The sequence below is a fragment of the Rhamphochromis sp. 'chilingali' genome (assembly GCF_963969265.1).
Source record: "Rhamphochromis sp. 'chilingali' genome assembly, chromosome: 19".
Taxonomy (NCBI): Eukaryota; Metazoa; Chordata; class Actinopteri; order Cichliformes; family Cichlidae; genus Rhamphochromis; species Rhamphochromis sp. 'chilingali'.
Window position 1 is genome coordinate 16,726,928 of NC_137946.1, and position 12,725 is coordinate 16,739,652.

At 42.7% G+C, this 12,725-nt stretch overlaps 1 protein-coding gene across 2 annotated transcripts in view; it reads left to right on the plus strand.

Annotated features, from left to right (window-relative positions):
* mtus2a (microtubule associated tumor suppressor candidate 2a) overlaps positions 1 to 12,725 on the plus strand; it is a 45,859-nt gene that overhangs the window by 1,291 nt on the left and 31,843 nt on the right. The window lies entirely within an intron of this gene.

A 12,725-nucleotide genomic window follows, 5' to 3' on the forward strand; every position in this document is an offset into this window, starting at 1 on the left:
TGCTAAATCTCACCAATCCCTCCCGATCATGTTAACGTGGAGGTTGACACTGCATCAAAGCAGGAAAGCAGATCTTACGGCCTCGGCTGTACACTGACTGCTCTAGTTGCTGCTCTCGATGCTGATGCATGTGTGATTGATTCATTACATCTGACCTCTGCTAGGTCTGAAGAGCGATCAATTTATCAGATCTCTGCCAGAAATACCACTGCCGGCTGTGTGTGTGTGCGTGTCTGACTTTGTGTGTTTTGTCTAAGCGTGAGGTTCCTATACCGTGTGTGTGTGTGTATGTATTTGTTTCTGTAGGTACAGAAAAGCCTATGAATGTAGCACACCGGTATGACCTTCAAGGTTATTTAATAGGACAGAACGGAGGAGAAGGAGGAGGAAGGAAGGGAGAGAGGGAGAAATTGAGATGGGAAGTGAACTGAAGCTGAGAAGGACACTAAAGTTGGTCAGTGTGCCTTTGAATAACATGTCACAAGTGCAAGGTTTTAATTATTTTGAAACATTTTTGTCTTTTTTTTTTTTTAACATTTTTGCTTGGATGATTGCGGTCTACAAATAAATATAACAGCGGTTTCCCGATAGTGGTGAAATAGGTTTAATGTAAGAAAATGATAGAAAAGGTTGCAGTTATTTTAATAACACAATTGTAAGAATCCTCCACACTTTGGACGCAAGACGCTCTGCACTTGCAAGTGCACGTACACACGCATGTGCCTTATGTGTGAACCGAGCATCAGCACACGCATTCTCGAATTCACGCTGCTTTTGTCTGGAAGGTGGCATTGAGCTTATTGTAGCTCCTCCCCTGCAGTCGCAGGCAAGACATTACAGGGTGAAAAGAGAGGCACGCCTCCCTTCATGACACACAAACACACACACATACAGTTTTCCGTGTCCCACCAGGAACAGACATGAAAGACCTTTATTCACTTGTGTCAGACAGTTTAAGCGCTCACCTGATTTTGCTTTTTTTTATTTTAAATGTATCTTATTTGTATATTTGTCTCATATTATTTGATTAAGCTACAGATGTTATTAAGAAACTTTATAGAATTGTGTCAGTGAACTTAAAAGCACGTGTGTGATAGAAAGTAGTTATCCTTGGTTAGGTCTACCTCATTAATGTTTTATGAAACTTCTCAACAGTGTACATCTATGTTCTTTTTTTAGACTTACTCCCACCAAATAAAATCCACTCCCAGAACAGCAGCACAAGGGGATTCTTCTCCTGTGTTGTACTTTCTAGCTTTCCATTATTGAATGTATGAAAACTCTTAAAAAAAGCCCCCCCCACACACGCACTTTTTGCATATCATTGCCCCTCCCAAAAACCCCTCATCTTGCCCTATTCTTTGCTCACCTCTCACTGATCCTTGGGCAGCTCTCCCTCCCCCATACCCCAGGGGTTTACCACTTGCTCATTGCACATACGCTTGCACATTACAATACTAACCAGAATCCGTCACATCCCCGCTCCTTTGCACCCCCTTGGCACTCCGCAGCATCATTTTCTGTTTCTATATTCTCTCGAAATAAACACAAGTGACTCAGCTCGTCTAAGTTGCTCTCAGCTTCTCTTTGTCTGGTCCGTCTCGCCTCTCCTGCTTTATGTCTGACTGTGTATGTCTGCGAGTCTTGGTGAGCTTGTGGCATCCTCACAGTCCCACGGAGAATTGCACTATCATTGCACCACTTTGCATTTGAAATTACCTCCTCTTTGTCCCGCCTCATACAGTTTCGCACAGCCAGCTATGGAAGAGTTAACTTTTTTTTTTCTGCGACAGGAGTGAGGCTAGTGGGTGGAGGGGCTTTACTAATAACAATGCGGTGGTGCTGCTCCCAGCAGCCAGCATGGACAAACACCCTCTTTTCTGCTCCCCTTACCTCAATAAACCCTTGTCTGGACCTTTGCAAACACGTGTTTTAATGGCACGTAGTTGCTGCTTTTAACCTGATGGTTCAGGTTGAATATCCAGAAAGGACTCAGCTTTGTTGTCGTTTTTATTTATTTATTTTTTCCCTCATATTTCCTGCCTTTTTCTTTCATTTCATCTTAGGTCGGCTTTTGTTGCATTGGTCTTGCTTTTTATGTGCCCCATTCTTACATTTAAAAAAATGTAAAATGTAAAATTGTAGTTTAACCATGTAGATCACGTTGCACCATAAAGTTTATTATTATTGTCTGCCCTCACTTTATCCCAGTCCGGCATTACCGACTGCATAGCCTGGTGAAATAGACAGCGAAGCGGGACCGTGTCCAATTTAGTAGAGATTCATCCCGTGTTTTTGCATAAAAAGCAAGGCTAAAATAAATAAATAAATAAGGAGATGGTAAATCCCATAAATAGATGTGTGCATGCATGCAGACCTTTTGTTTTGTTTTTGTTTTTTTAAGCCTCATTCCCCCCCCAGTTAGGAGCTGTTTCTTTGTCTGCCCCTGCTGCAGCGATAGTCACTGCCTGAGCGTGAGCTGTTGTGTGTGAAGGTGATTCTCGTGTTTGATGATCTTTCATTTCGCATGCACTCGGTGATCACCTTGGTGCTTTATGGGGTTTTTCGGATCAGAAGTCCTTTTGTTTTTGTTCTGCCTCCCGTGTTGGCAACAATGGGACAAACCTAGCGTGCGAACACGTTTTGATGGATGGATGTGCACGTGAACCCATGCCAGCGTTTGACCGTTTTTCATTTGGTTTCACCTAATAAATCTAATTTCTGGCATATTGTGATCTTCTGCTGATTTCATAGCAGGCGCCAAACGCCGCCTGCCTGCCCGAAATAAGGGAATAAATCAGCTTTTATTGGAGATCATCTGATATTCTCATTCTCCCTTATTCACTCATATATGACCACCCACTATGACTCAAGATCCTGTAGAAATCCTGTTACCGATTCCCCTGCGATATAGACTTATTCCCCTCCCCCGGGGTACAAAAAGGTGTCCAACTGTAGGAGTAGAGTGGGGGGATGAGCTGAGAGGAAATCATTTGGGCAGATGTAGCCTGCTGATGTGCCATCTATAAGGATGAAAATGAGATTGATTACCTCACCCTGCCCTTATTAACTCTGTATTATTGGGATGAAAGAGAAGAGGGGAGCAAAAGAGACAGAGTTGTTGAGAAAGGCATAACACCAAAGAACTGAAGGGACATCGCTGAGCTCAGTGTTGTGAGCTAAATTGTGTCAGCGAGGCGATGCTGGTTGATGAGGAGCATGTCTGTAAGCACAGCTATAAAGAAAATCGGTGCAAAACAACAATCAAGGAGCTGGAGAAGACTATTTCTGGTTATTTTTGCGCTCCTGTTTGCCTCGCTGTTTCTGTGTGATGGTAATCCCTTTGCTGTGTGCATACTGGGTTATTGCTCGGTTCACACGTATAAACAGTCGAGCATACTTCAGTGAATCATCACTTGTGAAATTCTGTCTGCAGGCTATCTATTGTGTCTTGTGAAAATGGAGCGTTTAGCTTATTTCACTCCTATTTCTGTCTGTGTGGTTCGCAGACAGCGATGAGGTTGCGGTAGTGGGGTTGAAAAGGAAGGAATGGATGACTAATTCTTAGCTAATTTGTGAATAGGTTTTTTCGCTAAGCTTTATCCTGCTGGATGATTACGTTAAGGAATGCAATATAAAGACAACATCCTCCACCCCCACCAAATTAGCACAAATATGATAGTTTTTATGTCTTACATCTATCCACGGCTCTAGAACACGGCTTTTCACAAGTTCACACTCTCCAACATGTTCATTGTACAAGGACACACAAGGGAAATTTCACTGGTGATTAATTGCATGTATGCAAAGACACAGCATGGACTGAATTAGAGAGAGAGAGAGAAAAAGATTTTAAGGATAACCGCTCCACTGCATTTTAATGCAAATCTTGCACAATCCAATTTTCAAATGCGGGAACAATCAGGAGTCATAAATTATGTCGTCGCTTTGTCCATTTGAGTTTTTTCCCCTTTTGCTAATATTGCAATGTGATGGAATTTACATCTCAGCAGAGGTATGTGTGGATGAAAGAGCGATAGGGCATGGGGCAATGAATATATGTGTGTGTTCCTGGGTTTCCCCTTGGGACCACAGAGCTGTAAAACCTGTCTGCTCTCCAGTGGGGGAGGAGAGAAATAAAGCAAAGTGCCAAAGACAAATGGCTTCTGTAATAGCCACATGTGCTGCTGGACCAGCAACAAAGACACTGAGGGGGAAGGCTCGTGTTGATGTGTCTACACAGGTGACTGCCTTTGTACTGTCACATGCGTTCATGCGATACAGAAAATGTAAACCAACTCAGCAACAGAAGAACAAAAAGATATGCCCATCAAATTTCCTTACTTGCTTTCAAAGAAGAATATATAAGATGCCGGGGCATATTGTCACAGGCTGGGTCTCTGACCCAGCGCTCTGAGTTCATGTTTGTATTTGTCTCATTTTGTTATGTGATTTAGTTTGTGTTATTTCCTATCTGCCTTTAGTTTAGGCAGTTATTGTTCCTGGGTTTTCTATGTTTTGGGGTTTTGTATTTATTCATCACATATTAGGTCTGTTAAGTTGTGTTGTCATGTTTTAGTTTTAGTATTTCCTGTTTTATTCTGACAATGTCATGTGTTCTTTGTTTATTGTATTTAGCTTTCCTCTCCTGGTCCTGTCATTAGGTTTATGTCTGTCAGCTGTTTCCCCCATGTGTCTCCACCTCCCCTGATCACCTCATGTATGTATTTAAGCCCTTTGTTTTCTGCATGCCATTGTCAGGTCGTCTGCTCATCCATGTCTCATCTCCAGGTACCCATGTCAGTTCACTATGGTTAAGCTTTTTCATGTTTTGTTATTAGTTCACCCAGTTTAGGTTATTGTTTAGTTTTCACCGATGCCCTATTATTTTGTACCCTCGTTGCTAACCTCAATAAACGGCTTGTTTTGTTAATCCACACCACATTTTGGTCTGCGTTTGAGTCCTCCTCTGCAACACATACGGTCTGCCCCAGCCAGACCGTGACAGTACGACCTGACCACTATGGACTCAGCAGACCGCGAGCTTTACGAGCGTCGGGAGGCAGCCTTCGCCCAGCTGTTTATTCCAACATCAAAATGGGCTACAGGGCCAGACCTTTGCCACATCTGGGTCAGTCTGACCACTTGTCACTGTTTCTAATCCCTGCATATGCCCCCCTCAAGAAAACTGCTCTTACCATCACAAAGAATATTACCATATGGCCAGAGGGTGCCTCTCAGCAGCTGCAGGACTGTTTTGACAGGACTAACTGGGATATCTTTGAACATCAGGACTTGGAAATGTTCACAGACGGTGTCCTCTGCTATATAAAACACTGCATAGACACTGTTACAGCAGTCAAACGGATCCGGGCTTATCCCAACCAAAAGCCCTGGATGACCCGGGAGGTCAGGCAGCTGCTGAAGGAGAGGAACATTGCGTTCAGGTCTGGCAACAGGGATTACTACACCACAGCCCGATCCAACCTGAAGAGAGGCATCAGAGAGGCAAAGGGGGACTATAGGAGGAGGATCGAGGACCATTTGAAGAGTAATACCAGCCGGCAGGTGTGGCAAGGCATCCAGCACCTAACCAACTATAAGATCAATCTCGGAGCTGTGGACGGTGACCTGGAGCTGGCAGAGGAGCTGAATATCTTCTTTGCCCGCTTTGAGACCAGGGTACCGGAGGTATTGGAGCCACAGCAGCAACACGCCACCCATAGCAGCACCACCCTCACCCTGGAAGAGCACGAGGTGAGGCGCATGCTGCAGGCTGTTAACCCGAGGAAGGCGGCGGGTCCTGATGGTGTGCCAGGTCGAATATTGAGGGATTGTGCAGGACAGCTGGCTGGGATCTTCACCAGGATTTTCAACAAATCCCTCGCACAGGCGACTGTCCCACTCTGCCTGAAGTCCTCCACCATAGTCCCCTTGCCTAAGAAGCCCCACATCACCGGCCTGAATGACTACAGACCGGTGGCACTCACCCCAGTGGTAATGAAATGCTTTGAGAAGCTGGTCCGCAGACACATCACAGCAGCCCTGCCCCGCAGCCTGGATCCACACCAGTTTGCCTACAGAGCAAACCGATCCACGGAAGACGCTGTAGCCACAGCACTCCATGCTGCATTAACTCACCTGGAAGAGCATGGTAGCTATGTGCGGATGCTCTTCGTGGATTACTGCTCAGCTTTTAACACCATCCTTCCACACAAACTGGTGGCCAAGCTACAAGACCTGGGGCTTCCATACAGCACCTGCATGTGGATCAATAGCTTCCTCTCGGGCCGTAGACAGAGAGTCAGAGTTGGCCATCACACATCCTCAGCCCTGAGTCTCAGCACTGGCTCACCCCAGGGCTGTGTGCTCAGTCCACTGCTCTACTCTCTCTACACACACGACTGCACTCCTCGCCACCACAGCAACATCTTTGTGAAATTTGCAGATGACACCACAGTGGTGGGGCTCATTTCCAAGGGAGACGAGTCTACGTACAGAGACGAGGTGGAGCAGCTGACGTCATGGTGTAAGGCCAATAACCTCCTCCTCAACACTTCAAAAACCAAAGAACTCATAATAGACTTCAGAAGGAAAAAGGCAGAGATCCAACCACTATTCATAAATGGGGACTGTGTAGAAAGGGTGGCAAGCTTCCGCTTCCTGGGAGTCAATATAGAGGAGAACCTTTCCTGGAGTGTGAACACCTCCGAGCTGCTGAAAAAGGCCCAACAGAGACTGTACTTCCTGAGAATTCTCAGGAGGAATAACATCACACAGAGACTGCTGGTGTCCTTCTACAGAGCCACCATTGAGAGTGTTCTAACTTACTGCATATGCATCTGGTACACTAGCTGCACAGGGGCTCAGAGGAAAGCACTCCAAGGGATCATTAACACCGCCCAAAAGATCACTGGCTGCCCTCTCCCCACACTGGAAGTTCTACACAACGCCCACTGTTTTAAAAAGGCCCAAAACATCATAAAAGACACCTCACATCCTGGCCACTCCCTGTTCGAACTGTTGCCCTCAGGCAGACGGTACAGGGCAATCAGAGCAAGGACTAATAGACTCAAACACAGCTGTTATCCAACTGCAATAACACATCTGAATACTACAAAAAAATGTCCATCACGCCACTCTTGTGTTAATCTATGCACGGTCTGAAGCATGTGTGTGGGAATGTATGTGAATGTTTTACTGTTATATCTTATTAGTATTTTAAGTATTCTATCTATTTTATTTATTGAATTTTATTGTTTTATTTATATTTTGATATTGCTAGGGATGATGCAATGATCGGGGACCATTCTTAATTTCGTTGTTCTCATGACAATGACAATAAAGTTTCTGATTCTTTCTGATTCTGATTCTGGAGGAGGAGCTCCGCTGGAAGCCGTGGCGTACCCCCGACTACGAGCGCATTTTCCACGGGACTCGGCTAGCTCTCGGAGGTCCCAAGAGCTGCCGAAAGTCCCCGCCTGTTGCGCTGCCTGCATCTAAGCCTCGCTCGCTTCAGGTGGGAGTCCTCCGTGTGGCTTCAGGCGCTCACGCTCCAGCCTCGGTGTCACCATTCTGTGCACCAGGGGCTCAGTCGCTCGCTCCGCCAGCTTCATCGACTTTTTTTTCGTAATACGTCAGCTAAAGATTATTGTACAGGAACCCCATAACGTATTGGAGTCGAAGGAAAATTGTACGTTTTAATTTCTTTCATTATGAAAATCAGATTTTACATTAAAGAAACGTTTTATTCATACTGTCAGTTTTAATGCTTAGGAAGAAAACTGACAAACAAAATAGGCATCAGTGGGTCACACTTAGAAAAAAAAACTGAAGAAAATTGCAGTTGGTGCATTTCTAGTGAACACACTTGTGTGAATGCAGACTATTTGAGTCACAGCTTAGACAAACTGATTGGAGTGTAGATGCAGGTGTAAACGATCAAGGTTGAGCAGACACCAGTGTAGAAGAGAAGAATAGAAGCAAAGCAAGCAAAACAACAACTAGACACACAGGCTCCTACAGCCTGGCTTTACTTTTGTCAGGAGATTTATTTATGTGTACCCACAGTCGAGAGATTAAAAATGAAAAAAACAACAACTCTCAGTTTCAGCGACATGACCAGTACCAATTAGTATTAAATCTTGTAACAGATTTTTGTTAACTGATTTGCTCTCTTGGGCTTTTATCAGTAAGTCGCTTCAGAAAAGGGGCTCTGTAGTGCATCCTATAGAGGGCCAAATAAGCACTAATTAGAACACTCGTGTGCTCCAGCAACAACTCTCTTTTCTGTATCTATTTGCATGTCTCATTTCTCTCACCTCAGGTCTGTGTCTCAGTCTCTCACCCACACAGACTCATTCCTGCTTGGAGACAAAAACGGAAGGTTAAGGAAAGCCTCCGTCTTTTCTTAACTCAACACCACTTTCGAGTTTCCTTGAGACCCCTGTCATGTATTGTTACCAACCTCTCATCTTTCACCTTCTAAAAAGAGCTTTCCGTCTTAAACGCAGCACTTCGTGGGATAGGAGCCCAGTGAAAAATATCACAAATACAAGTGTCATTCTCCAAATTTAAGCACTGCCAAGATATCCCCATATCACAGCCCACGCTCCCATCACTTAAGCTATGCACCTTTCCACCTTTTTGCAGGGATATGATTGCTCCTTCGCTCATTTATGTTTAGTACTGTGTGTATTTTGTACGCGCTGTGTGTGCTTGTGGCTGAGTGCGCCTCTAACAACAGTTGCGTGTAGGTGTGAGTTTACATGTGAAATTGATGCACAGTAGAATGCATAGGAATGTAAAAGCATAAAAGTGACCTTCAGATCTTTATTGTATGACTGACCTTTTTCACTTGTGGTAAATTCGAGCATGAGGAAATGTATTATCTGCATCCGATAACAGCTTTGTTGGGTTATGCCTACATCTATTATTTCCCAGATGAGCTCAGTCTGAATACTTAACTCAACATGTACATGTACAGTTAGGTGAAACAAAGCCTGCCTTTCTTCTTAACACCTAAATCTGAATGATGTGGCACAGATTACAATATTATCCTCAAGCAGCTTATGCTATTTATTCAATTTGGATAAAAGGAAAATAAATGTTAAAAAATACTATAGCATATATTTGTTCCCTAACAATCTGGAAACTTACTATATAAACCTTTTATGATACCTGGATTGACTATATATATATATATATATATATATATATATATATATATATATATATATATATACTTATGATATATCCAGGTATCATAAGTTTGTGATTCAATTTGGGTCACTCAAATCATTACAAATGAAATTTATATTATGTGTAGAGCTTATCAATGGCAATCTAACGTGTACGTTACATGTAAGTTGTCGCCTTTACATACGTTACCTGTACAATATTTTTGTAAATACATTTTTCTAAATAACGTTTACTGCAGTGTCGCTTTTACAAATGTAAAAATAGGTGTTCATCAAACACTGACATTAATAGCGCTTGTAATGAATTACTTTGTCTTCTACAATGAGTATGTAGCTTCAAATAGGCAGAATGAATATATGTTTGTATTCATTTGTTTGGTCTTTCTGAACAGCAATTTTTGCCATTTCACTGTATATGAAGATAAAGGGAATAACATTATAAATGAACATGCATGTATGTGTTTTTATATATACGTGTGGCGAGCAAGTGCAGACAGGCTTGGCTTGTATAATGTAAATAAGGGTTTGGCTGTGCCAGGAGTGCTTGTGGCAACTGTGCGTTTATAACTCATAACTACTCTTATATAATGCATAGTACCCTGTCCACTTAGTTTTTCATATTTGCAGTTTTTCCTTTGCTCCGAGCTGGGTGATCAAAGAGATTTTTCATATTTGTTAGATTTTGTAATTGCATAATTCATATTCCTGCCAACCGACACGCCTTCAACCAACACTCCCTCGCATGTGATCTTCTTTACTTAGAGGATCTGAGCGTGTGTGACATCAAAATAGCCTAATAACGAGGAAAGGCAGCTGAGGGTTTTTTTTCTTTTCATGTTTCAGATTTTTTTCTTTTTGTTTTACTATCATCCACCAGTTTCTACTATTCTTTTTGATTCTATTATTTTTCATGTTATGATTAGAGTTTTGCTGGATTGTTTTCTGTTTTGGATTTTCTCAGTTAGGTGAAATGCAGCTTATTCTGGTTCAGCCACTGTGACCGAGCTCAGCATCCAGCCTCCCGAGAGTGCTGTCATCAGCACAAGCTGCAGCACTACATCAGTGCCAAAATTGATCTGCCACACATGTCTTCTCAGGGAATTCTCTCACCCTGTAGCACAGCTCTCTGCCACTTTCCTTCCCTCCTATCGGTCTCTGTCCCCGCCTCTGTGTGAGCAATTAGCTAATTATTTGATTGTTTGCGCCAATCAAGGGTAAATATGAGCAGGGTACACACAGGCAGAGGGGAGCAGACATTGTGTGGATTATCCTCCATGTTCTGTTTGTCAGGCACAGTGAATTTCCATGTGTTCCCATTGTGTGTGGGGGGGGGGGGGGGGGGGGGATGTTTACCACAATCTCAATAAAAGACTTGGGTTTTTAGATTTTATAACTGAAATTCTTTTAAAAAATGACCTCATTTTAGTTTGCTAAAGCCAACTTTTATTGCTTTTATTTATTTATGCTTTAAAAAAAATAGAATATTAGGTTAACTTTGATGGTATCTCCAAATTACTTCTAAGAAAACCTGTAGGAAATTGAACTTCCATGTGAATCTTTCCCCTGTCCTTTACATTTAGAGAGAATTTAGCTCTCTAGGTTTTGTGGAATATCAAACGTGCCACAGGCAGTGAGAGCTGTCACGGGGCACGTGGAAAAGCCACTCGCTAATGAGAACAGACACCCCTGCTGCACATATAATTAGAAGGTGGGAGAGCTATTCATACTTTGCTACTCAAACATTCAGTGTGATGGTTTAAGACATATTTTACTTCATTCTTTGACTGCACAGACAGATGAATTGATCCAGACAGTTTTGACGGCAATTGATTGAAATCTGACGCTTGTTTTGTATGAATTTTCTCTATGATGCAGGAAACAGGCCTACAGAACAAGTGAGCAAAAGATGCTCTCCCTGAAGGGCAAAGGAGCTGAAACCATTAATATTCAATGGTTTTAATGCTTCTGGTTCAAGGCAGAAAGAGAATTCCTCGTAGAGCTCTCGTATAATTATGGAGAAATTTAAGGAGACAGCCGGAAGTGTTTATTTCGAGAGCGTTTGAGTGTGCGTGTTTTATACCGCATGTTTAACTCATCTCGTAATATGATATGTAGTAATATGTTTCAGCTCTACGGCCTCATTTGTGCATTAAAGGCTAACGCAAGTATTTAAAACACAGTTTTAGAGACTGCAGATTTTAAATGCAGCAGGACATGCCGTTGTTGTGTACAGTCCAATCATGCCATTAACTACATCCACCCGCTACAGAAAACATGCTGAGAGGAGAGTGGAAACCCTCCTGTAGTGATCAGACATACCGCATGGATTTATCCCTTCTGAACTGCTCTTTCTGGTCCTCGCCATTAACGACCCCTGCACCTAATTTTCATCTTTTTCATGTTAGGATGATGCCTGCCTTTGAACATATTGGAGACACTGCTTGCTTGTGTTATATGTTCTATAAAAACTTAATGATCGGAAAAGCTTTCATTACAAGTCTTTTCACCCAGTTCTCATCTTGCTTTCTATTTCACATTGTCTCTTGAGGAAAAAAAAGCTCATTACAAATCACTTCTCACCCTTTCCGCCTTCCTCTTACTTGCCTTCATCAACCATCCCCAGGGTGACTCCTTCACTTACATGCAAACACGCTGTACTTCTCTCTTCACATATCTCTCACGACTAAAGTGAACATCTACAGTAACTGTCCCTGTACTCGTGCTGATCACAGTAAGAACATTGCTATTACCTCAGTGATGCGCTTTATGGATGCTGTTTTGCATAAAATAACTGGTTTTCAAAATAGTGAAAGGTGCTCAATTCAGTGAAACAGGCAATGTTTAGCCTCAAAATACACATAAAATGCATAATGTAAAAGACCCATTATACAGAATTATTTAAATTTTATGTAAATTACCGATTCAAAATGCATCTGTCGCTTCAGTGTCGCAGGTGGATATTGATTTTAACTAATTATACATAGCTGGGTAGTGTTATCTGTTAGCTCATTGTTGAGCTGAAATATAATTATTTCAGCATATTAGAAAATAGAGTACAAAATGCAACACTTGCATCCAAAAGATACTGGCGTAGCAGCCCTAGACAAATGAACGTAACACTGTTCTTAGGTGAAGTACTTACTTAGTTTCACCACCTCTGGACATGTCTCTGCTCTCTCTCTCTTGTAGGGCAGCCGCCCCCAACCTTTTTTGGGCCACGGACCGGTTTATGTCCGACAATATTTTCACGGACTGGCCTTTAACGTGACTTAGATCACTTGGCTGTTTGTAGGTTCCAAATTGCTGCAACAGGGGAGTTGCAGGGTGCCCTGTGGAGAACAAACTGTGCAACGTCAGCACAATAACATGGTTGAATGGTGTTTCTCCTGCGTCTTCTTTACTTTTTACATTTTCATTTATTGCCTATTTTAAAAACCGACTCCAATAAACTGGAGCTGCCAGTATGTCGCGCTTTACTTACAAAGAACCTAATTTTGCCAATATCAAGTGCACCAGTTTCCAAGT